This window comes from Chenopodium album, chromosome 2 (assembly GCF_948465745.1).
Source record: "Chenopodium album chromosome 2, dcCheAlbu1.1, whole genome shotgun sequence".
Classification (NCBI taxonomy): Eukaryota; Viridiplantae; Streptophyta; class Magnoliopsida; order Caryophyllales; family Amaranthaceae; genus Chenopodium; species Chenopodium album.
The window spans coordinates 14948516-14972389 of record NC_137835.1 but is presented as its reverse complement, the minus strand read 5'-3'; the positions used below and the strand labels follow the sequence as shown (position 1 = coordinate 14972389).

The 23874-nt window shown below is 32.1% G+C and overlaps 1 long non-coding RNA gene across 1 annotated transcript; it reads left to right on the top strand.

Moving 5' to 3' along the window:
* The first annotated feature begins 3723 nt into the window (after window positions 1-3723).
* Window positions 3724-5123, top strand: LOC145583533 (uncharacterized). Its single transcript, XR_014100178.1, has 3 exons — window positions 3724-3968; window positions 4088-4366; window positions 4762-5123. It is a non-coding gene; the product is annotated as an uncharacterized LOC145583533 (long non-coding RNA).
* Window positions 5124-23874: the final 18751 nt, after the last annotated feature.

Sequence of the window (23874 nt, the reverse complement as noted above, 5' to 3'; positions counted from 1 at the left end):
GATCGGTGTAATTATATGTTAATTTTTAATTTAATCCTTCTACTATTAGCTAGCTTAACCAGCGCCTTCGGGACTTTCGTTAGCTTTTGCCAAATAAAAAAAACTTCAATCTATATACAAGATGAATATACTTCGTATTAGGGTTGTTCATCGGTCCAAGACCGGACCGGACCGGAAAATTAGAATTTTAAGAACCGAAGACCGGACCGAAAGAATCGGTCCAAAAACCGGACCAGACTGCTTTGGACCGATTTAAAAATATTTTTAAACAGAATACTAAATTTTTAATAAAGTTAAGGAAAACACAAAAAAAGTATTGGAAAAATTATATTGTAACGTCATTTTTACGTCTTTTTTGTATGTTTAGTGCAAAAAAACTTATAAAGTTAAAGTTTACTAAGCTTATTAAGGATAATTTTAACCATTATTTAAGGTTTCACACATATTTTTAATAAAAAAAATTGGTCCGGTCCAAAACCGGTTTTTATAGGGTTTTGGACCGGACCGGGCCGAAGACCGGAAAAATGAATTTAAAGACCCGAAGACCGGACTGATTAATTCGGTCCGGGGTGGTCCGGTCCATTTTTTCTATCCGGACCGTTTATGAACACCCCTACTTCGTATATAGGAAAATAGATTCATACCCGTTTACTCACCCTGTTTTTCTTTTTTTAAGTGCTTTGATTTGATCGGCACACTACTTATCAATTAATATAAATTATAAAAAGTTGATACTTGAAAACTATGCTTTGAAATGTTTCTAACAAGTACTCATTGATTACATACTGGCATAAGGTATAAAGGACAAACATTGGTTAAAATTTTTTTTTTAAAAAAAAGTGCATGTGAATCGTGTCAAAGTCAAATTGGGACATTTTAATAAAAACAGAGGGAGTACTTAATATGAAGTTAAATCCCAAACTCTGTCTGAAACCTGAACCAACACAATTTGATTAACCTACACAGCTCAAAAAATCTGAAATCAAAACCAACTTCTACCTATAATTACTTGACCTAAAATTGATCCGATATGAAGCAATCCAACCCAATCCGATAATCAATGTGTCTTATAATGACTATATCATCGAAATAGGCATATTGACACTATGACCAAGACTAACCTATTTGGATATGAACTGACCTAACAACTAAATCAACATGAGCTAGTCGATCCCGAAACAAATTGGCCCAATCCTATTGACTTGATTGCCATCGCTGGTTATTATGTTATGAAGTTTACCTTTTTAATTGATAAAGAAAATGAAAAATGTCTTTCGTAGTAAGAGAGGAGATATTGAGGGTCATTCTTTACATAGAAGTTTAACATTTATTATCGAAAAATGAATATAGATACATAAAGTGTAAATAGGATATATTGACCAAGGAGGTAGAAAAAGGGAAAAAAATGTGAACGGGTGTATTTTATACAAAATAAAGCATGTTTAGGCCATGCTCCTTACCTAAATGTCTAGCATGTGTTGGTCTTTTTTTTTTTTTATATATATATAATATTATAATCTCACCCGATTTGTCTCCCTCAATTACATATATTTCTTTAACTCTTATAAAAGTCCCCAAGCACCCTACTGTAGCACAAAATGAGTTCCAAATTTACTGTTCCTTAGGAACAGGAAAATTACGCCCCTGCCCTTTGCCTCTCTTGCTGAAGCACTAACTTTCCAGGGGTAAAATTGTCATATTTGCTTCCTTCTTTGCTTGGTGTACATTTGTTTTCGACCTCTTCTCTTTCCTACCTCATCTATAGTTGCCATTGCTGAATAAGCTTCCAGATATGAGTCTTCCTTCTCCCTCCTATTGGATTATGTGCAATTTCAACAAAAAAAATCTCGGTTTTGATCTTCTTTTTGGATAATTTTTGAAGAATAAGGGCTTTTCGATTTCGTTTTCTATTGTAGGTATGTTTCTATCTTTTGATACTGCAATTAGGGTTTGATTATCAAGCATTCAAAAATGTCGAATCCCCAAAACCCTCCATCATCTTGTTCGCACCACCGTTACCACCCTTACTACCGCTGCAATTCACCGGAATACACCCCTTCAACTCCTCAATACAAGTACACCCCGTTCTGGAGATTATCGACGACAACTTAAATGCCGGAAAACCCAGCAAATCAATCGCAACAATTCATCCTCTTGAGAATGCTTGGACTTTTTGGTTCGATAATCTTACTGCTAACTCGAAACAAGTTGCTTGGGGGTAGCTCTATTCGACCCATTTACACTTTCTCTACTGTTGACGAATTCTGGAGTTTTCTCTTTTCATCTTTGTTTTTCATATTAGTTTGATTGTGAATTTATTGAATTTGGTTTGTTTGAATCTTTTTGTGATGTGGGTGATTGAATTTCCAGTGTTACTTCTTCGATTTCAATCTGTAAAATTGATATTATATAGTATGTTAATTAAATCAAAGTGTTTCATCTAAACACACGAAGGAATGTCAATCTTGCTGATATAATACTTGTTGCTTAAATGTGCAGGAAGGTCAGCAAATGTTTGGGAAGCTCCACCAGGTTGTCTTATGTTTTCATTTACACTACAGATGGAGGATGGACAAATAGTGCCTTTAGTGCAATATATTGTTTTAACAATGGCCTGCCTCAGTTGGGTGTTAAAATTAAGTGGCCTAATGACCTTTACGTAAATGGCTTAAAGGTTGGTGGGGTACTCTGCACATCCACTTATAAATCGAAGAAATTCAATATCAGTGTGGGTAAATGTCGGCAAACCTTTTTTTTTTCCCCTCTTTCAATGGTTATTATAACTTCCTATTGCCATCCTGTTGTAGTTTGATGCAAATGATCTGTTGTATTACTTGTATATCTTACTTCAAGATCATTGTTTCCTCTTTCAGGGATTGGATTAAATGTAAATAAAAACAGCCAACGACTTGTTTGAATGCAAGGTTGCAGCAAATAGCCTATATGTCCTGCCAACTACGCAAAGAAGACATCTTGGCCTCCTTCTTTAACAAGTTTAAGAATTTTTTTGACCAATTTTTAAGCAAGGTAAACCAAGTTTTCTCTTTTCAATATATTTGTAGTTAGCTTTTAGCTCTATTTAGTTTCCTGCCCACTGTCTGTTTAATGTTTAGACTTTACCCCTGCTTGTCTGAAGGAGTATATGTGAATTGCTTCAAATTGGATAAAAGACTTATTACATAGAAATACTTCTTTGATTTCAATCTGTTAAATTGATGAAATGTGGCTTGAATTTGATTTCATTTCGTCCATATTAGGTTTATTTAATCAATTAGTATATGATTGAGTGATCAAATCCATGAAATTCTTTGTATTTGGTTTATGTTCTACAATTTTGATTTCTAGGGTTATTTTTCGAATATATTCTTTGCTTCATAAGATTAATCAGACATATAGAGGAAATCGAGTTTAGATGCATATTTATTTATTTATAATTATTCTATTTATCTTTTTCTAAGTGCAAATTAAATTTGGTTAAAATGATCCAATAGGTATTTGTTTTAATCATTCTTTTGCAAATTTTTAATGATAAAATATAGTGATCATTAGCAATTTGATCACGTTCAAAGGAAGAAAATGAGAAATTCGTTAATTATGTATAATAATTTACTATAACAAATTAACAATAACAATCAAAGATTAATTGGACATTACAAGTATATATACAGGCGCAAAATCTTGATTGTTTTTATTTCTCTTATCAAGGAGATCGACTGGCGAAGGTCGGGTTTCAGTTAGAAATATATAGGGACGTGTTTGAATGGAAAAAATATCATACTTGTGTCCATGTAATGGTGTCCATGTGTTTGCTCTCTCTTCATTCACTTTTTCTCTCCTCAATTGAAGAGTGCTTCTTCAACCGCTCTAGACCTTCTTCAATCGAATCAGAGCAAAGCAATCAATCAATCAATCATGCCTTCCACTAATTTACTCCTCGAAATACCAATTCGTATGGCTTCAATTCTTTTGTAAGTTTTTTCTCAATCTAAAATATCCAATTAATTGAATTGTTGGATTTTCATTTGTTCATCTGAATCTCTTTTCCATTATCAATCTAAAATATCAAATTAATTGAATCATGTTGCAGCTTTGTTAATCAGATCTTTCGAGGCTCGAAACTCAAAATTTGTATGTGACCAACTATTCTGCGAAAGATGTCGGTTTTCCGTTGAAACAGACGACGTCGGAATTTGGGACACCATTCCAACCCGATGCTTTGATTAACCAGTGACCGTTACTTGTCAAATTCGGAAGTTGTCGCCGGAGATGAGTTGGAATCCGCGAGGTCCGCTAATGTTTCCGGCGATTACAAGGATGCTTGGGTTTTCGTTGAAACCCTTCTCTTTAATTTACCTTATTATTATGGGTGAGATTTTCTATATTGTTTACAATTAAATAGATTGTTTTGTTTTATTTTAGTTTAATTAATTGGAATATGGTATAATTTGATTTCATGATTATTGTTGTTATATTGTAATTGATTTCTTAAATTTTTGGGAAGATAGAAACTAAATTCTTGATTCTCTCTTTATATGAATTGTTTATAGCTCCATTGAATCTAGATTTTGTTGGATTATAGCTCAATGTGAAAATTTTCCACATTTTTTGTTAGTTTGGGGAAGAATTACATTGAATTAGACTAAGTTATGTTGGTTTTGGAGATTCGACCAACAATTTATATTGTCAGTTTAGTTTATTTAGGGTTGTATAATTCATCGAGGTTGAAGATCAAGCCGAATTTGACATTGCCGATGAGGACAGAACCAGTGAGGGAGAGTTTAAGTGGGATGACATTGTTAAAGATGCCTAACATGAGTGAAGTGAATGAGGACGGCGGTATAAATGAAAATGGTTCAAGAGATGGATCAGTGTACGGTGGACTACTGAACAAACCAACAAACAAATTTGAGTCCAATATGAATCGTGAAGGTCAAAGCTTGACTGGGTTTGGTGAAGAAATGTTGTTGGAGAAACCCCAAGCCATGGTGCCCGGGTACTGAAGGGATTGGAAGCAATTCTATGCCTAATGGAATGGATGATATGCTAGAGGATTATACTGAAACGTTTCTAGAATTTGGAGGCAAATTGATTTCAAAGCAAGATGGACCAGGAGAGATCTCCCCGACAGGTACGTAATGCTCCTTTGATTTTGCATTCTATTCTAGGCTGAAGGTATTTGCAGAAGACTAGCTATTAATGCTTGTAAGTATTTATTTTCAAGGAATTCAGAACCTTGAGCAGACTAATGGTGGGAATTCAGAGAATGGAGACGGGGTGTGTATTTCCTCAGGTGTAACAGATTCTGCTCTCCGGGGAAAACCAAAAAGGTATAAAATTTTGGTTTCTTTCCACGTGTTTTTTAGCCTTAGCAAGTTTAGTATGCTAATAGGGTTTTAAATAATAGATTATACCCATCTGTAAAAGAAACATCATCCTACCCAATTCAAGAGAGTACGGTTCATGCTTATCCTGAAAGGTTCGATCGTAAATGTGTCCAGGAAGAATTGTCTCAGCCACAACCTCTGAAGTTAGATTTCTTATGTTCCACTGGTTTTAACCACTATTAATGGGGGTAGATCTGATCCTCTATGCTCTCGTAGGAAACTGAAGAGACTGCTTGGACACAATTGGAGCATCACTTTAATCTTGGAGATAAAGTGGATGTGGAATTAATTAATTGCAGTCCAAGAGGATTTGTGGTATGGATTTTACTGAAGCTTACAAATTCGTTCTTCCTTGTTTTCTATATTTATTTTTATTTTACATGTATTGGCTCCTCTTTCAGGTATCCTATGGACGTTAATAGGATTTTTTCCATACTGAAACCTGGCAGCAAAGCGGAAGTTCTTAGCTTTTGAGTCATGGTTGGAAGAAATGGTTTAGATCCATCCAAGTACAAGCAACATTTAGGCATTGTAGGAAATAATGACGTATTTAAAAAGAGCAGTTATCTTGAGTCCTCACCGGTTCTAGAAGCCAGTCATAAAGAAAAAGAAAAACTTAAAATTACTGTTGATATGGAACTGGAAGATCTTTTGAAAATATATGACCAAGAGAAGATCCACTATTTGTCTTCATGTATTGGTCAGGTTTGATCAAATTACCATGAACTCAACATTTTTCTTTGCTTATGCTTAGATTGTTGGTTTTAATTCTTGAAGCTATGAAAAATTATAATGAACGATTTTTGTTAAGATCTTATTATGTTACTATTATTAAGCAAGAAGAATTTATTGTGGTTTTAAGAGCTTCATATTGAAATAATTGTGTTATGAGTTTCTTGAAACAATAAAAATATGGGTTTGAAAGATAAACTATACTTAAAATAGAAACGTGTTATAGAGTGTACATATCGGGTTATGTCAGCTGATAATATTTGAGGGATGAAAAGAGGGTTGAAATGAACAAAGGTCACGCAACATATAATATTGATGGGTTAATCGGTTCAATTTTTTTTATTATATTGATTATAATATTGTACTCCCTCCGTCCCCAAATATAGTCCCTTATGGCATATTTTTAGTCCCAAATTGATAGTCCCATTTGCTTTTTTCAAGTACCATTAATATCAATTTTTTATGAAAATTCCCTCCAATTACAACAATATTTGTGCAAATTTAACTTTCCCATATAAATTTTGTTTTTCAATATACTTTTATTACTTTCTCTACTATTTTACATACTAAATTTATCTTTTCAATGTAATTTTACTACTTTAAGTTTCTTAATTCCCATGATTTTTGCCCATAAGAGACTATCATTTGGGGACAGAGGGAGTATTTGATTATACAAAGGTCACTTATTTTGAGCGGGATTTATTTTCATGTTAAAATCCAATTATGATTGTTTTTTCCAGATGATTTTTGCTTTGTTCGTGAAAAGAATAACCAGGGAAGATGGGAAGTAAATGGAAACCGAGGTGAAAAGGTTCAGAGCTGAAGTGAAAAGGCTAACAACCAGAGAAAGAGCAGCATTAGGCGAGTTTCTTGTTCTTCAGGCCTTCAGTTTTCGGTATCCTTGAATACTCTGAGAGGTATCTTACTTTGTTTATTTATGTTTAGTCCATTAATAATGTTTTTTTTTTGGTATTTATTTTGGTGACTTTGAATTTTGGGATTTGGTTATTGTTAATTTATGCTCTTAGACTGAAATTTTTTCCCTGAACCGATGCATTTAATATTTAATGTGAATTCAGCTCAATTTCCATTCAAGGGGTTTCCATTTCATTGAGAGGCGAGGGACGATGGACTATGACTACTAAAAATGTTAAAACCATTAAATAGTACGAGTATTGTTTATTTATGCACTTAGACTGAAATTTTCTCCATGAACCGGTGCATTTAATATTTAATGTGAATATAGCTCAATTTCAGTCATTGGGGAGGGGGGGGGGGGGGAGGGGCGTAGGACTATGATTACAAAAAAATGTTAAAACCATTTAAGAGTGTGACAGATAGAGAGCGGGCGAGAGAGGGGAGGAGAGAAGAATAAGGATCAAGAGAAACAGGAAAGGGAGAGAATGAGAGAGGAATAAGGAAGAGAGAAAAAAAAAAGGTGACTATGTGATGGCTAAGATGTTAACGAAAGATCGAGGTCCTCAAGGATACTAGGGAGAGAAAAGTCGTGACAATTACAGCTTTTTTAGAAGACTGTTATACAACATAATATCTTTTTAATGACATGACAAAAATATAAATTATAAAAGTGAATATCTTAATAACCATATAAGATAAATAAGGGGAGCGATGAGGAAGGATTAGAGAGCGATTAAGATGAACTTTAATAACCATGACATATAAGATAAATGAGATGAGGGATGAAAAAAAGGTGCGAGAAAGGGTGAGGGAGCAATTAGGATGAACTGAATTATCAAGACCACAATAGAAGAGTGAAAAAAGAGAGAAGAATAGGAAGCAAGAGGAGGTAAGGGAGTAGCTGATGATGAGGGAACACTTGAGGAGGTCAATTATATAACCAGGAAGCAATAAACAAAAGTATTAAAAGACTTAAAATTTGCAACACCATAAAGACTTGAGTGATAGAAAGAGTACGGGGAAAGAGAAGTAAAGCTGGTAGGGAGAGCAAGTGATATGGAGTGTATATGTGTTCTGTGTGTTCTAGATGAAAGTGGTAGTAACATATAACTTTCTCAAAATCAAGTGATATGGGCGTAGGAATATGATTACAAAAAAATGTTAAAACCATTTAAGAGTGTGACAGAGATAAAGAGTGGGCGAGAAGGGGGGGGGGGGAGAGAAGAATAAGGATCAAGAGAAATAGGAAAGGGAGAGAATGAGAAAGGAATAAGGAAAAGAGAAAAAAAAAAGTGACTATGTGATGGCTAAGATGTTAAAGAAAGATCGAGGTCGTCGCAAAGAAAAGTCATGACAATTACAGATTTTTTAGGAGACTGTTATACAATTTAATATCTTTTTAATGACATGACAAAAATATAAATTATAAAAGTGAATATCTTAATAACAATATAAGATAAATAAGAGGAGCGATGAGGAAGGATAAGGGAGCAATTAGAACAAACCTTAATAACCACGACATATAAGATAAATTAGAAGAGGGATGAAAAAAAGGTGTGAGAAAGGGTGAGGGAGAAATTAGGACGAACTCAATTATCGAGACCGCAATAGAAGAGAGAAGAATAGGAAGCAAGAGGAGGTAAGGGAGGAGCTGATAATGAGGGAACAAAAGGAGTAGAGGGAGATAGGGCCCAATATGTGACAGTGACAATGTGAGAGAAAGAAGACAAAGAGATAAGGAGCTCTTCAGGAGGTCAATTATATAACCAGGAAGCAATAAACAAAAGTATTAAAAGATTTAAAATTTGCAACACCATAAAGACTTGAGTGATAGAAAGAGTAGGGGGGAAGAGAAGTAAAGTTAGTAGGGAGAGCAAGTGATATGGAGTGTATAAGTGTTCTCTGTATGTTAGATGAAAGTGGTAGTAACATATAACTTTCTCAAATCAATTTTATGGATTCGACACTAATCATACTCACACAGTAAGTAGCAAAGGTCTAAAAATTACCCGTCATCAAATATATATGAAGGTCATCAAATTACCCAATTTAATTCTTTGCTCTCATCTTAGTGGAAGATTATGATGCTATGTTGTTCACTAATGATGAGCCTAACCCTATACAGACTGCAGAACTCTCATTAAGCATAATGTTTATGTAAGCAGTTGCAGTGAATTATCAATTTGTCATCAAACATAATGCCTTGTGCGACCCAATTTTAGTTTAGATACTTCTGGTTGTGAATATGTGCTCTATAAAAAAATAATAATAAATAATGGTAGTCAAATTGTTTTGTGAATAATGTCCATTCTAATTTTTTTGGCAATACCAGTTATGCTTTTTTTTTTTTCTCAAATCCTAGCTTTAGCAAGTGCTTAATCTTGCTATTGACACGATTTATAAACAATGTGGTTTTGTTCTGAATGATTGGTCCTGTTAATAACTTGTGTATCCTGTTGAATTCAACGTTTTTTTCTCTTCAAGCGCGTATTTTTACTACCAAAGTTCCCACCTATAATTTGTCTCGCAATTGTTGCTTATTATAACAGGATGAAATTGAGAAACAAAGGAAGCAAAGCAGGTAATCCCTTTGCCTTTCCTGTAAGAAAAGTTTTTGATGGCCTCATTATTGTCATGAGTTATGATTGTTAGAACTAGAATGCTAAAAAAGGGACGATTTAGCGTAGGCACTGTGTTTTGGGGCAAATTTTGGTGATTTACTCACCTTGTTTAATTTTGGCCCAGGTCATATTCGTTTTTCATAAGTAGATTATTATGATTGGTTATCAATGATATACTTACTAATTTTTAGCTCAAGTTAGGTCAATTTTTGTTCGAGCCATGTAATTTTGGATATTGTTTGATATTGGTTCAAATAATTCGGTAGGGGTCATTGTTTGGAGCTATTAAAAATTGATCTTTGACAACCAATTCATCGTGTTGTATTTGTTTGTGGTTGCAGTATCATGAGGAGCAGAATTTACAAGCAGTACTGACTACTGAGTAGGGCATAGGAAGAAGATAAGCTATGAACAATGAGGAGTCGTTATAGCTGCACCCTATAGATTAGACTCAAATTAAAGAGGAACCAGAGTCCGGAAATAGTATTTAGTAGTAATTATGTAATCTGATCCTCATAGATCAATAATTAAGTAATTATAAAGCAATTACAACATTGTAAATATATTAATAGCTAATAGTCAAAGTTGTACTAGAGATTGTGCTGCACTTAATTTTCCTATTGTTGGGAGTCGAATATCTATTCTTTTAGTTTGCTTTTGGAGCCAACTCAATGCTCCATGATTAACCAATGCACATGAACTTACTAACATGTGCATATGCCTTATGTTAGCCTTCTAATAATCCCCACTCTAACTTCTATACCTACACTTTATATACTATAACTAAACTGATTAATAGGCAAATTAACTTACATTAATATTTACACTACGACTAATTACACACTAATTACCTAAACAAAATCACGTTGGGGGACCGCGCGCGTAGCGCGCGGGCCAACAACTAGTACATCAAAATGTACGTAGTTTAAGATATGATATTGTTATATTCTTCTTAATAATATGAAAATTTGGGTGATAAATTTTCATATTTATCATCATTTCATCAACCATATCCTATATATAAAGTGAAATCCTATATATACACTGTGTTTGGATAAAGAAGGGGGAAGGAAAAGAAGGGTGAAGGAAAAGAAGAGGAGGGGAGGGAAAGGGAGGGGAGGGAAAAATGTTGAATTATCCTTCCAAATCTCTCAATTGTTGGAGGGATCAATTTCTTACAATTTAATCACTTCATTTCTCCAGAAAGTATTGCCCACTACCAGGTAGGGACTAGGAAAGTCCATACCACCGTTGAAAAAAAAAATTTCGCTAAGTGTTGGAAAAAAGTTATTTCCTATTTTAATACTGTTATTTTATGTTCTAGCCTGTTAAAATAAAATTTAATACTATTATATGTTTCTTTAATATTGTTTTCGAGGTGTTATTTTGATCTTTTCAGCAGTACTTATATATTAAAAGAATAAGTATTTGTGTTAAAAATTAAGTATTATATTTAAATACAGTTATTATATAAGTGAAATCTGTTATTAAGAAAGACAATACAGTTATTCTAAATTAGAAACTGTTAAGCTTCGTGATTTGGTATCAGAGCCATAACGATTAAAAGCTAAATTAAGTTATAAATAATTAAGTAAAACTGGAGAATACTAGGCCCTCTACTGAGTGTAAGAAACTTGATTTTAAGCATTATTATCATATTCCTGTAAATACTAATAATTTTGGCCCACTCCTTAATTATATAGTAGATCAAATTGGCGAATTAAGATCGGAAGTTGATAACATACATGCTCGTTGTATTAATATCGAAAATAAGATATCAATAACCACAACCGATATTAATAAAAAAGTAAGCGATCTAAACGAACAGGTTAAACAGATTCAACTTGCTTTAACAAACGAAGTTAGGCATCAACTTGGAAAAGAAGTATCACCTAATAAAGATAAAATCGTCCCATATAAATATAAATATCCTTTTCAAAACCTAGATAAAAATAAAAAGTTTACTGTAACACTCCCTAAAAGACCGACTAGTAACCAAGAAAAGAATAAAGAAACTAAACATGAGCCCTCATCTTCAGGAGAAAACACTAAATGAATTACAAGGCCTATTCTACAAAGAAGAAGACCCTAATAAGCTTAACGAAATCATGAATTTAATTTCTTGAAAAGGGATTGCTTCTGATAATGAAATAGAGGAAAATAATTATGCTACTTTAGAGGAAGATATATATCAACAAATGGGATTAATGAAGTCAAATGATCTTGACTTTTTACCCATAGAAGTTGTCCAACAGAAGATCGAAAACAAACTAGGATAAAGAGTAATGGATAATAATGATGTTGGAGAAGAATTATTAATGTAAACAATGTTATCCAAAGACCTAGGTACCAAGGATAAGGAAGTTGCACACGACCAAGATACATACCAGGGAAGGCTACCCGGTTTAGTGTCAAGGTTATGCCTACTCATATACCTAAACAAGAAGAAGTGACTCTTGAACCCATTAGTCAAACTGGTTATAAACTTAAATTAGACGGTGTAAGAGATAGACAAGATGTTTTAGATCAATGGAAGAAGAGTATGAGTAGTGTACTTAATTTAAATACTGAATGGACTTCAGAAAATTTCTTAAATTATATTGAACATAGTCTCTACGACTGTGTAGAAGATTGGTACGATGGAATAGATGAAGAAGTAAAGACTGCATTAAGAGCTAGTGAATCACCTACTAGAATGTTTAGGTAGTTATGTCAATATATTGAGTTAGATTTCATTGGTCCTAGAGCCGATCCTAATGAGAAACGAATGGAATATCAAAGAAAGTTAAGTAACTTGTCCATCTGTAATATGAGATATGTTGATGATTATATTATGGAATTTGAAACATATTATTATAAAATTGGTGAAAATGAAATGGAGAGAGAAATTTTTAGCTAGGGATGACATAGGTAATAGAATTGCTTTCCTTAGAAAGTGGATTGAAAAGAAGTGTAGAGAGGTTGCAGGAACTCAACAAATGAAGAGACAATTTCTCACTTGTTGGGATTTCCCAAATAACTATGGATGCGAAAGAAAAAACTATAATAAAAGAAAGAGCTATAAGAAAAATAAATTTGACCGATCAAGAGGAGAAACCTATAAGAAGAAGTATTATAAACATAAATATAGAAAGCCAAGTAGGTTTTTCAGAAAGGCAACATATTGTCCTGAGAAAAAGAAAACATGCAAGTGTTGGTCTTGTGGAGACCTAGGACATTATGCTAATGAATGTAAGAAAGCTAATCATAAACTAATGGAAGCCTTAGCAAGTTGGGATTACAGAGAAATACCAGAAGATGAGGCTTTAGAATTGGCTTTAAATAACAATAAAGGAATAGTAGAGATCAAAGAAGAGGAAAATGAGTATAATGAAGAACCTGAAGTTAATGATGAGTTTAAAGATGAAAATTATGAAGAAATAAATAACATGATGGAAGGAGAAGAATAAGAAAATTCAGAATCAGATGATAATGAGGAAGATAAAAGCAAAATGAAAATAGGTCAACTAAAAAGAGTTGAGTATTCATTTGAAGATAATGACCTAGATCAAGTAAACAAAGAAAGCTGGAATTTTCCCCAAATTACTAAAGATAAAATATTTAAAACTTCTTTCTTTAAAACTAGAACTAAATATGTATTTGAAGAAATGGAAGGAAGTATAGTAATCGAAGATTGTGAACAAAAGGCAGCCGAAATTAATATCATTAAATGGAAAAGTATTAAAAAACATACAGAAAAAGGAAATTATAGCTATATTTGTATTGGCGCAGTACAAGTATACATAACCCCTTTGCAAGATTTTGGCAAGGATGTTAAATGCTTGAGTTTCATTTGTGATATTAGACATAAAGAATTTTATGATCAAATAATTAGTGGTATCACATGTAACTTAAGTCAAGGAACGGTAAGCTATATATGTGAACCTAGATATTATGTGAGCTTAGAGGATTCCTTTGCGTCAAAGTTCTTAGCTATCAAGCTATTAACAGAAGGAGTGAAAATGCATAAAGGAACACGACCCATACAATTAAGATGGAAGGTGGTTTATAAGTTGGTAAACTCTATAGACTCATCTTTTAAGAAACAAATAGTCGATGCTCAGAAATATGAGCAAGGAGGAGGTCCTAAGAAGAAAATTACACCTATAAAGGTAAATCCTAATGAAATTGAAATTGAAAAAACTTGGGAAGAATTCTTTATGAACCCTGCAGTTAGTAATAGATCAAGTAAGATGTTAATTGATGAATCAGGACTACTTCATATTGGAATGAATACAAAACCTAAATTACAAAGAAATCTGAGTTTTAGAACACCAAGTCTAAGTAGACAAAATTCAACAATAATAAAAATGAAAAAACAAGGTGATGAAAAGCCAGAAGAGGATGAAGAAGAAATATTAGTTCTACTAAAGAAACTAAATGAAAAATATGAAAGCAAAAAAGCCTTAAAACAACCGGCAAGGCATAGCATTGATATGGGATCATGTTCTAATTTCGAGTTAAATGAAGATCCAAATAATCCTATTGATAAAAGGAAGGTAATTGGATATAAAACTAAAACTGTGAGTGAACCAGTATATGAGGATGAAGTTAATATGCAAATGGAAGCTTGTAATGAAATATCCAGTACTAATCCTAATAGCATTTATATTCCAATTGATATATGCATTGACGATTAGAATAAATATAGATTATGTGCATATATTGATAGTGGTTGTTCTACATGTTTTGGAAAGAGATCACTATTTCCAGAATTCTTGTGGAAAAGGGCCAAAAATCCTATACAAGTTAGAATTTCTAATAATAGTGTCATGATGCATACAAAGATAATGGAAGATTTAAAAATAGAAATTGGAGGAGTTCAATGTGTTATTCCCATTTTATGGGCAACTAATCAACCTAGTCATGATATGATGATAGGAAATAATTTTCAAATATTATACTCTCCATGCACTCAAACTATTGATCAAATAATCTTTACTATTAATGGTCATTCTGTTCCTATACAGAAAATAACAAAGGCTTATACTAATCAGACAATGGAATTTACGCGCAGGCAGCGTGGTGATAGGGTTACTCCTACACAACGAGAGGTTGCACTTAGAATTTCTGAGTGTGATTCATCATTAATAAATCAGATAAATAAGCAACAAGAAAAACTATGCGAAAAACTATATTCAACAAATCCTTTAGAACATTGGGAAAAGGATAAAGCATTTGCTAAGATAACTCTAACAAATCCTAATAAGATTATTAGAGTGAGACAAATGGTTTATACCTACCAAGATATTCCGGAATTTGATGAACAAATAAAAGAGTTGCTTAATAAAAAGCTAATAAGGAATAGAAAAATTCCTCATAATAGTCCAGCATTCATGGTAAGAAATCATGCAGAAGAAAAGAGAGGTAAAGCTAGAATGGTTATTAATTATAAACAGCTAAATGACAATACTGTTTTTGATGGCTATTACATTCCTAATAAAACTGTGTTATTTAATAGAATACAAGGAGCCACATGGTTTTCTAAAATGGATTGTAAAAGTGGCTACTGGCAAATTAAAATGGAAGAAGAAAGCATTCCTTTAACTGCATTTAGTGCCCCTCAAGGGCATTATGAATGGCTAGTAATGCCTTTTGGATTAAAAAATGCTCCACAAATATTTCAGAGAATAATGGATAATATTTTTATAGAACTTAATCATTGTTGTTTGGTCTATATAGATGATATTTTAATATTCTCAAAAGATTTAGAACAACATAAGAATGATCTTAAAGCAGTAACTCAAAAATGTGCAGAGCATGGTATAATCCTTGGAAAAGATAAATGTGTTTATGCTAAACAAGAAAATGAGTTTCTTGGATTAGAAATTAAAGCAGGACAAATAATTTTGCAAAAACATATTTTAGAAAAGATTGAAAAATTTCCTGATAAAATTGAAGATAGAAAGCAACTAGAAAGATTTCTAGGATGTTTAACCTATGCTTATGATTTTATAGAAAATCTTTCTTTATTAAGGAAGCCATTACAGAAAAAACTCAAGAAAGAAATAACTTGGAACTGGAAGGAAAGTGATTCCAAAATTGTTCAAAATTTAAAAGCTATGGGTAAAAATCTTCCTGTACTAACACTACCTACTAGTGAAGATGATTTAGTCCTTGAAACAGATGCTAGTAATGAGCACTGGAGTGCTGTGTTAAAAATAAAAGAAGGAGAAAGACTTTGCAGATATAGCAGTGGAAGTTTTAACAAAGCTGAGTTAAACTATCCTACAATGAAAAAGGAAATCCTTGCAGTTATTAGAGGGATCGAGAAGTTTTTAATCTTCTTAGCCCCTAAATAGTTCTTAATAAGAACATATTGCAAAGACATACTCGATTTTGTTAAAAAATAATTTGTCTAATATGCAAGCGCAAGGGAGACTCCTGCGTTAGCAATTATGGCTTAACCAATTCTCTTTTACTGTTGAACATATACAGGGAACAAAGAATTCTTTGGCAGATAGCTTGACCAGAGAATTAGCTAATGTCGTCCAAGAAGCTCAAGACTACACAAAAACCTCCTGCATACCAACTTCAAAAGATGGATGTAGAGAGGAAAACTCTCATTGATGAGACCGAAAAGGCAATGGAGCGGGTTTCACCCTCCAGTTGGGCCTTAATGCAAGGCTTGATCATATCAGCAAAACAACGTTCACGAGATGGTTTAATTAAGGGTTGCCATCGGGCAGTCCAAAGGATATTGATGTTCGAGATAACAATTATGTTATTTCAGCTCATTCCTGATGTACGAGATACAATATTAAACAAAATAAGAGATAATGATTTTAGGACATGGTACGAGTTGGTTGTTACAAGGTCCAGTAAATTCTTTGATCTTCGAGATCTATGGGGAGAAAGAGTAGAATTTCCCAAAAACTCTAAAGTTGCATCATTGCGAATCTACCCATATCCTCTTGATAAGAATGCTCCATTCATTAGTATACATTACAAGGCTTGAGATTATGGAATGGTACATGATTTCTATGAATTCCCTACTCCTAATGACTCTTTCTTTCCAAGACTTACAAAGTTCCAGCAGTACGCATTCAACAAAGTTTGAAAATATTGTGATGACAAAAAAGACGAATTTCAGTTAAGAGTAAAGGTACAATGTGCTAATATCGAAGTTAAAGAAGGAAAAGTTAGTCCCCCGCTGTAGACACCTAAATGTGTCTCCCCAAAACCAAACCCGGTGATGAGTGCCTTTCACGTCGAATCATAATCAAATGAAGCGAAAGTGTGGAAAGTCTAGTGTTGCGGGTAATTTTAATTTCTTTTCTCTTCTCTCTGTTTTTGAAAACTTATTTTAAGAAAACAGCCAATCCAGTTTGGTTGGTCCATGATATGGGTCCAATAGTAGTGTAGTTGGATGGGGCTTGACAAGAGCTTTCCAACGATATATTATAATCCCAATTCCGATGAACATTGAGGAAGTTATGGCCAAAATACCGAACTGGGCCCGGTTTGAACCTTATATACGGCCCAATGATCTAGGGGAGGGCCTCATATGATTTATCATTCCTAATGCAATTAGGAATGGTTTTAGTCTTCTAGATTCTTCTAGAAGGTTCTTTTCATTCCTAATTCAATTAGCATTGATAAATTGACTTTTGTTGACTTTTCAGAGTTTTAATTAAAATCAAAGAACATTTGAGGAAAAGATACGATTTTATCCTCTTGTACGGCAAAATTTATCTGATTTTAGAAAACGCGTCAAAAACAGGACTAGCGCCTAACGCCAGACATTGGCGCCTGACGCTGGCATTGGCGCCTGGCGCTAATGTTGGCGCCTGGCGCCAATAAGCTGGCGTTGGCGCCAGCTCTGTTTTAGGTGCGCCAAATGCTCTGTTTTGTAATTTTATCTTTTTGGCGGATTTCTCTATAAATAACGTATTAAAAACGCCGTTTTCATTCATCAACAACCAGTTTTCAATTATATTCACCTACAACCAGTTTTCAATTCTCTCTCATTCTCTATAATCATTCACCATCTTTCCATCTCTTTTTCTAAACTTGCTTTTCACATACAAAATTCCGCATTCACAAGATCTAGATACACCTAGCCATATTCGAAGTTGCCTTCGCCCTAGACGTGAAAGGTTTAATTTCTGAGGGTTTGGTCCCAAATCTCTATTTCAATTATTTAATTTAATTGTTTTGTTTATTATTTCCTTGAAGTTACTAACGTGTGTATTTTGTTATTAGAGGTACGAGGCATCAAAGTAAGTACTTTAATTGATTTATTGATGTTATGATGTAGAAATCATGTTTAAATTGTTATTATGATATTCCTAGTATCATGTCTAGGGTAATTTTAATATTAAATATGATTGTTACGATGCTTCCTATATGTTCTTCCTAATATTTATGATTGTTAGTATCATGTTAGGGTTAAAGATTTGATTTTTATTGCTTAGTGACATGCTAGGGTTTGTTATTAATCTTGTTAGTATCATGCCTAGGATCTTGCTATTTTTTATTGTGCTTTAACATGAACATGATTATGATTATAATTGTTATAATTTATGATGATTATGAATATTATGAATATTATTATTTTGATGATGATTATTTATAATAATTATTTTAATTATTATTAATATGATGATTATTTTATTTTGATTATTGTTATGATGATTATAATTATTATTTATTTTTATGATGATTATTATTATGTCGCTTGATATTTATTGTTATTGCTTGATCACGCCTTTTATGCATGTTTAAAGGTAATTGGTATTTGTAATCACGCTTAATAAGATAATTAATAATCTTGTTAGGGTTAATTTGATTATAATTCAAGTGATCGCCAATAATAGTTTTATTTGTGCATTAAATTCAACCAACATAGATAAACAGGTTTTGGGTTAATCCTATTGATTGCATGTTAGTCAGAAAGCGCACATGAATACGATCAGAATAAAGTAGAGGCCTATTATTAGGGCAGGTTCAATCTCTTTTAGGTTGGATTTGTACCTTCATCCCCGAACCCTTATTTGGTTCTAGACCTTATGGAGTTGACGATCTCTTGGATCGTTAAGGGGTGTAACCTTCACCCTGTGAACCGTTTACAAGTTCCTAAAACTTGTTGGCGACTCTTTTGCTTTATCTTCTTTCCCTTTGGACGCCACCATACTTTAGTGTATGATCACAGTGGGGTTCAAGCTAAGGGGATTAACGCTTGAAATTTATTCCCTACACCCGCATTACTTAATAATATTTGGGGAAGTGAGGTATTGCAAAGATCCCATACTAATTCGTCAGAAGACTGTTAGAAATCCAACTGAAGCAAGAGCATTGGGATTTTTCTACATTTCACAATATCTTAACGATTTTATAAAAAGGAAAGAAATTCCTCTTGTCATGTTTCATGTTGGTAACACAACAATTGTGGCGCCTAACGAGATGAAAGAATATTTAGTAGATGGCATAAACAACACCGAGTCAATCTACAAATCTGTAGAAGATATCGAAAGTGGAAAGTTACTGTCATTTGAAGGCTATGAGTATCTGTTTGAAGCATTCATGAGTTGGGATGAAGAGTATGCAGCCAAATGTGTTGCAGACCTTTGCAGAGAGAATCCTATGTACGAAGACAGTAAAGATAGTGAGGGAGGCCTACAAGAGATGATGATGGATGAAATTATGAATGCTTGAGCCCACGCCAGCAATAATTCAAGGCATCTTTACTGTAGCCACGTTTTATTAATTGTTTTTGTCTTAAAGTATCTTTGTAAAAAAGCAATGGTGTAGAATTGCTTGCTGAGTCAGGATAAGGATCCTATGTAAGTTTGCTTCCCTATATAAAGGGACTTAGGTCAAGAAGTGAAGGCAGAGTTGGAAGATTTAGCTAGAGAATTGCTCTGAAAGCATTAGAGAGTCCTCTAGAGAAAAATACTCACCTTAAGAGACAGATTGGTTCTCCATCTCTCTTAAAGTAGAGAAAACTCTAGTTCAGCTTATGTCTGTTTAAGCTTTCAGTTTGTGTGTTTGTTGTAATATATGAGTGTTGTAATCTTTTCAAATTAAATAAAAGTTTCGTTCAATAAGGGAACGTTATCCCCTTGAACCTTATATATCAAATGAGTTATCTTTCTATTTAATTCCATCATAAACACAATAAGGATTGTCTAATTAGAGATTACGGTCTAAGATAGGAAACGAATTAGATCTGTGCTGAGCCTGATCTAAGGAAGACAGGGTTGGGGTTGGCTACGTTGATAAAGCCGGAAGTTCATAACATCGGAGGTTCCATTGTCGACTAAGTTCAGGTATTGGTCAAAACTCTCTAGTTAAATAACTATTATTGCGAAGCATGGTGGCTTTTAAACTGTTAAAATAATTTATTTTGATGTATAAGTAGTAGAGTTGTGATAACTAGTACCGTTAAAAGTCATTTAAAGTAATTATCAGATCGAATTATAGTAAAAATCAGTGTATTATGAAAAGTTGTTATTTTTAAATTAAGGTATTGTTATTAATTTATCAAATACTGTTATTAAGTCATTAAGTACTGTTATTTATCCTAAATAAAATATACCAAAAAAAAAAAAAACTGACGTCACTTGGTATTGGGCGGGGTAGCCTATACCGGGTAGTGGTCCATCATCCCTCTTCATTTCTCTCCCCTTCAATTCCCTTCCTTCCTCATTTGTTATCCAAAAGAAAGATATTCCACCTCTCCATTTCCCTCCCCTTCCTTTCCCTCCATTTCCTTCAATCCAAACACACCCACAAAGTGAAAGGGCATTAAGGTGATAAATTTCACTATCCTCAAATTACCCCTCTCAATTTGCAAAATTAATTCTCTTAACAACAAATTATTCCACCTCTCCATTTCCCTCCCCTTCCTTTCCCTCCATTTCCTTCAATCCAAACACACCCACAAAGTGAAAGGGCATTTTGGGTGATAAATTTCACTATCCTCAAATTACCCCTCTCAATTTGCAAAATTAATTCTCTTAACAACAAATAAAAATTAAGAATTATTTTTTAAAAATAATTCTATCATAAGTTCATAACTACCCAATAATAACTAGTCCATTTCTTCCACATAAATTTATATCTTAAATTGTTCTCACTCCCATAAAAAATGAATTTGCTCTTTTATTTTATTTTATTTTTGAAAAAACTCCTCCTAAATTTGCTCATTTATGGTTTTTTTGTTCTTCTTTCTTTCTCATGCTTTTAGTAAATATTTCATTTGTATTCTCAGTGTAACAACTCTTAATACACATAGTTGGTTTTTTTTTTTTTTTTTTTTTTTTTGGTGATTCTAGTTTAATGGCGGATATCTATTAATTTAATGTTTTTCCTTTTAATTTCTTACAAGCTATGAGACACACGCACAATGCATGTGCAATATAAGAAATTTATATGGCTCGATTTTTCCTTTTTCCATGAAATATTATCAACCTTATTCTAATTAAAAATTCTTTTAAAACAAAAATTCTAATAAAAAAAAATATTATTATGTTTAAAAATTGATGAAATCAGGGAGACAATAGAAGGACATGACTTCCCTAAAAAAAAGGATAGTACTATAGTTTTTTTTTTAAAAAAAAAAAAATTGATAAAGGATGGTAGTTTTTTTTTTTTTTTTTTTTTTTTTTTTTTTTATGGTGGTTTTTTTTTTTTTTAAATGAAGGTAGTTTTATTATCTATAGTAATATATAAAGTGAAAAGAGGTTTTGAGTGATAAGTTTTTCTTTTCCAAAATAACCCTTTCATCTTTTATTTTCTTTTTTTTTTAAAAAAAGAAACTACATACCTTCATAAAAAATAAAAATAAAAAAATTTTAAATTTTTTTTTAAAAAAAAAACCTACAATCAATTAAAAAAACTACCATCTTTTATTAAAAAAAAAATTAGTAAAAGCTACCTTTAAAAAATAAAAATAAAATAAAAAACTATAGTACTATTTTTTTAGGGAAGTCATATCATTCTATTGTCTCCATGATTTCATAATTTTTTATACTCACTAATATTTTTTTCTAATTAGAACTTTTTTTAAAAAAAATTATAAAAGAATAAAGCAAAAATATTTCATGAAAAAAGGGAGAATCGAGTCATGTAGATTTCTTATAATGCACACACGCAATGTGTGTGTGTCTCACATCTTGTATATATAAAGAAAATAAAAAATAAGAGGGTATTTTGAGAAAGAAAAATTTACCATCCAAAACCGCCTTTCACTTTATATGTTATTGTACGTAGAAATTGTACACTCTTAGCTTGTGTAAGATAAAGTGAACTCAAATAATGGGGTAATAAAGAAGGGTAAATATTTTTTTAAAAAAATAAAAATAAAAATAAAAATAAACTATATCGTTCACTTATTTTATTTTATTTTATTTGGACAAAGTCATTACCATGCATCAAGAACATGTTACTTGTGTATAAAACAACTTTAAGCAGAATAATGGACTATATATATGGAACAAAGCAAATGCTCAAGTGTTCACTATATTGCCCTAATAATATATAATGCAGAGTTTAGGCAATAGTTCATCTTATATCAAGACTCATTACTTATTTAGATAAGATTAGAATAGTATGAACATACTTTATTGAGTAATGTGCAATTTTTAATAGCTAATAAATACCTTTAATTATGCAATAAAAATAATTATGAAAATTACATATTGATGAAATTCAGATTTAAAACAAATCTAATTGACCTCATTTGATATATTAGTTCCTTATATATTAGCGTATATATAAAGATCAAATTTTAGTCAAATTAAACAATTAATAAGATTGGATTAAAAAAAAATCAAATCAAATGATGGAAAAAAAAAAAGCTCACATGAACTCATATAAGAAAAGATAAGGTAACTTACTAACTTACATGTTTAACTAGATGAAACCCGTGCGATACACGGTTTGTTTGTAATTCTTCAAACAATATATATATATGTGTGTGTGTGTGTGTGTGTGTAAAATTTTGTGATAGTCGCTTGTTTACTACGTAAATTTTTTATTATAAAAAGAATCATTATTTTTGTTTTCTATATTTTGATGAAAATTCCTAATATAAAAATATAATATTTTTTTGCACAAAATTTTGTATGTGACTGGTCAACACCGTGTGGCGGGAATTAATTGGTCAAGCTAGGGTTATTCGGTTGGTCAAGGGTTAGTTAATCAATGCAATCAAGGATTACTCAGATAGTCAGGGGCTACTCGATCAGTATTTTGGTGTGTATCAGATGGCCACACGATATGGTCGGCCACACATATAAAATTTTAGATTTAATTGCAACTCTTTTTTTATTGGCAAAAATATAACATTTTCATGTGTGACGTTTTAATAAATTTTTATTTATTATTATATTCCTATGTAGCGCTTTAAAAGATCTAATCTTACGTGGCATAATCTTATTTTAGCGTTTTAAAAATATTAATCCTACATGGTTTTTTTTTATTATAATAATCCTACGTAACGGTTTAAAAAAATAATCTTACATGGCATCATCCTATTTTAGCATTTATAAAATGTTAGTGGGGCTCCAATAATATTTTAAAAATTAAAATCTTTTGCGGCGCTCTAAAAACTCGGAAAAAAACACCCCTTTATATTTATACTAGTTTTGTGCCCGGACGATACCCGAATTGTCCTAAACTTTTATTTTGAAGGTTAAATTCGATCATATGACCCCAATTTGATAATGTAAAATTTTTAGACATTAAATATCATATCGCTTATTTTATTTATATAATAGTGTACCTATTTAAAAAAAAAATCCAATAAAAACTCATTTTTACTAATTTTCTATGTTTTATTAAAATATATTATAAATTGATCTCATTTTAAAGAACTTTTTAAAACGAATTTTATGATGAAAATAGTACTGAGTTATAAGATATTTATTAAAAGTTAAAATTAATTTTGTATATATGAAATATTAGAAATATATCAATAATTAATTAATAAAACACTATACAACATTTTCATCTTACAAAAATCTATCAAAAATTCGCTTAGTTAGCATCCGATGTGCCACAACAATACTTATTTAACGCCTACGTGGCTCGATACTTAGCAAAAAACCGGAATGCCAACTATTGATGTCTCGTGGCCTGGCAGCGAGACAGGCTTTTTATATTAGTGATATGATATGATATTGGATAAATTATTTTACTTGAATGAGCAAAAAATTTCAAAAAAAAAAAAGAAA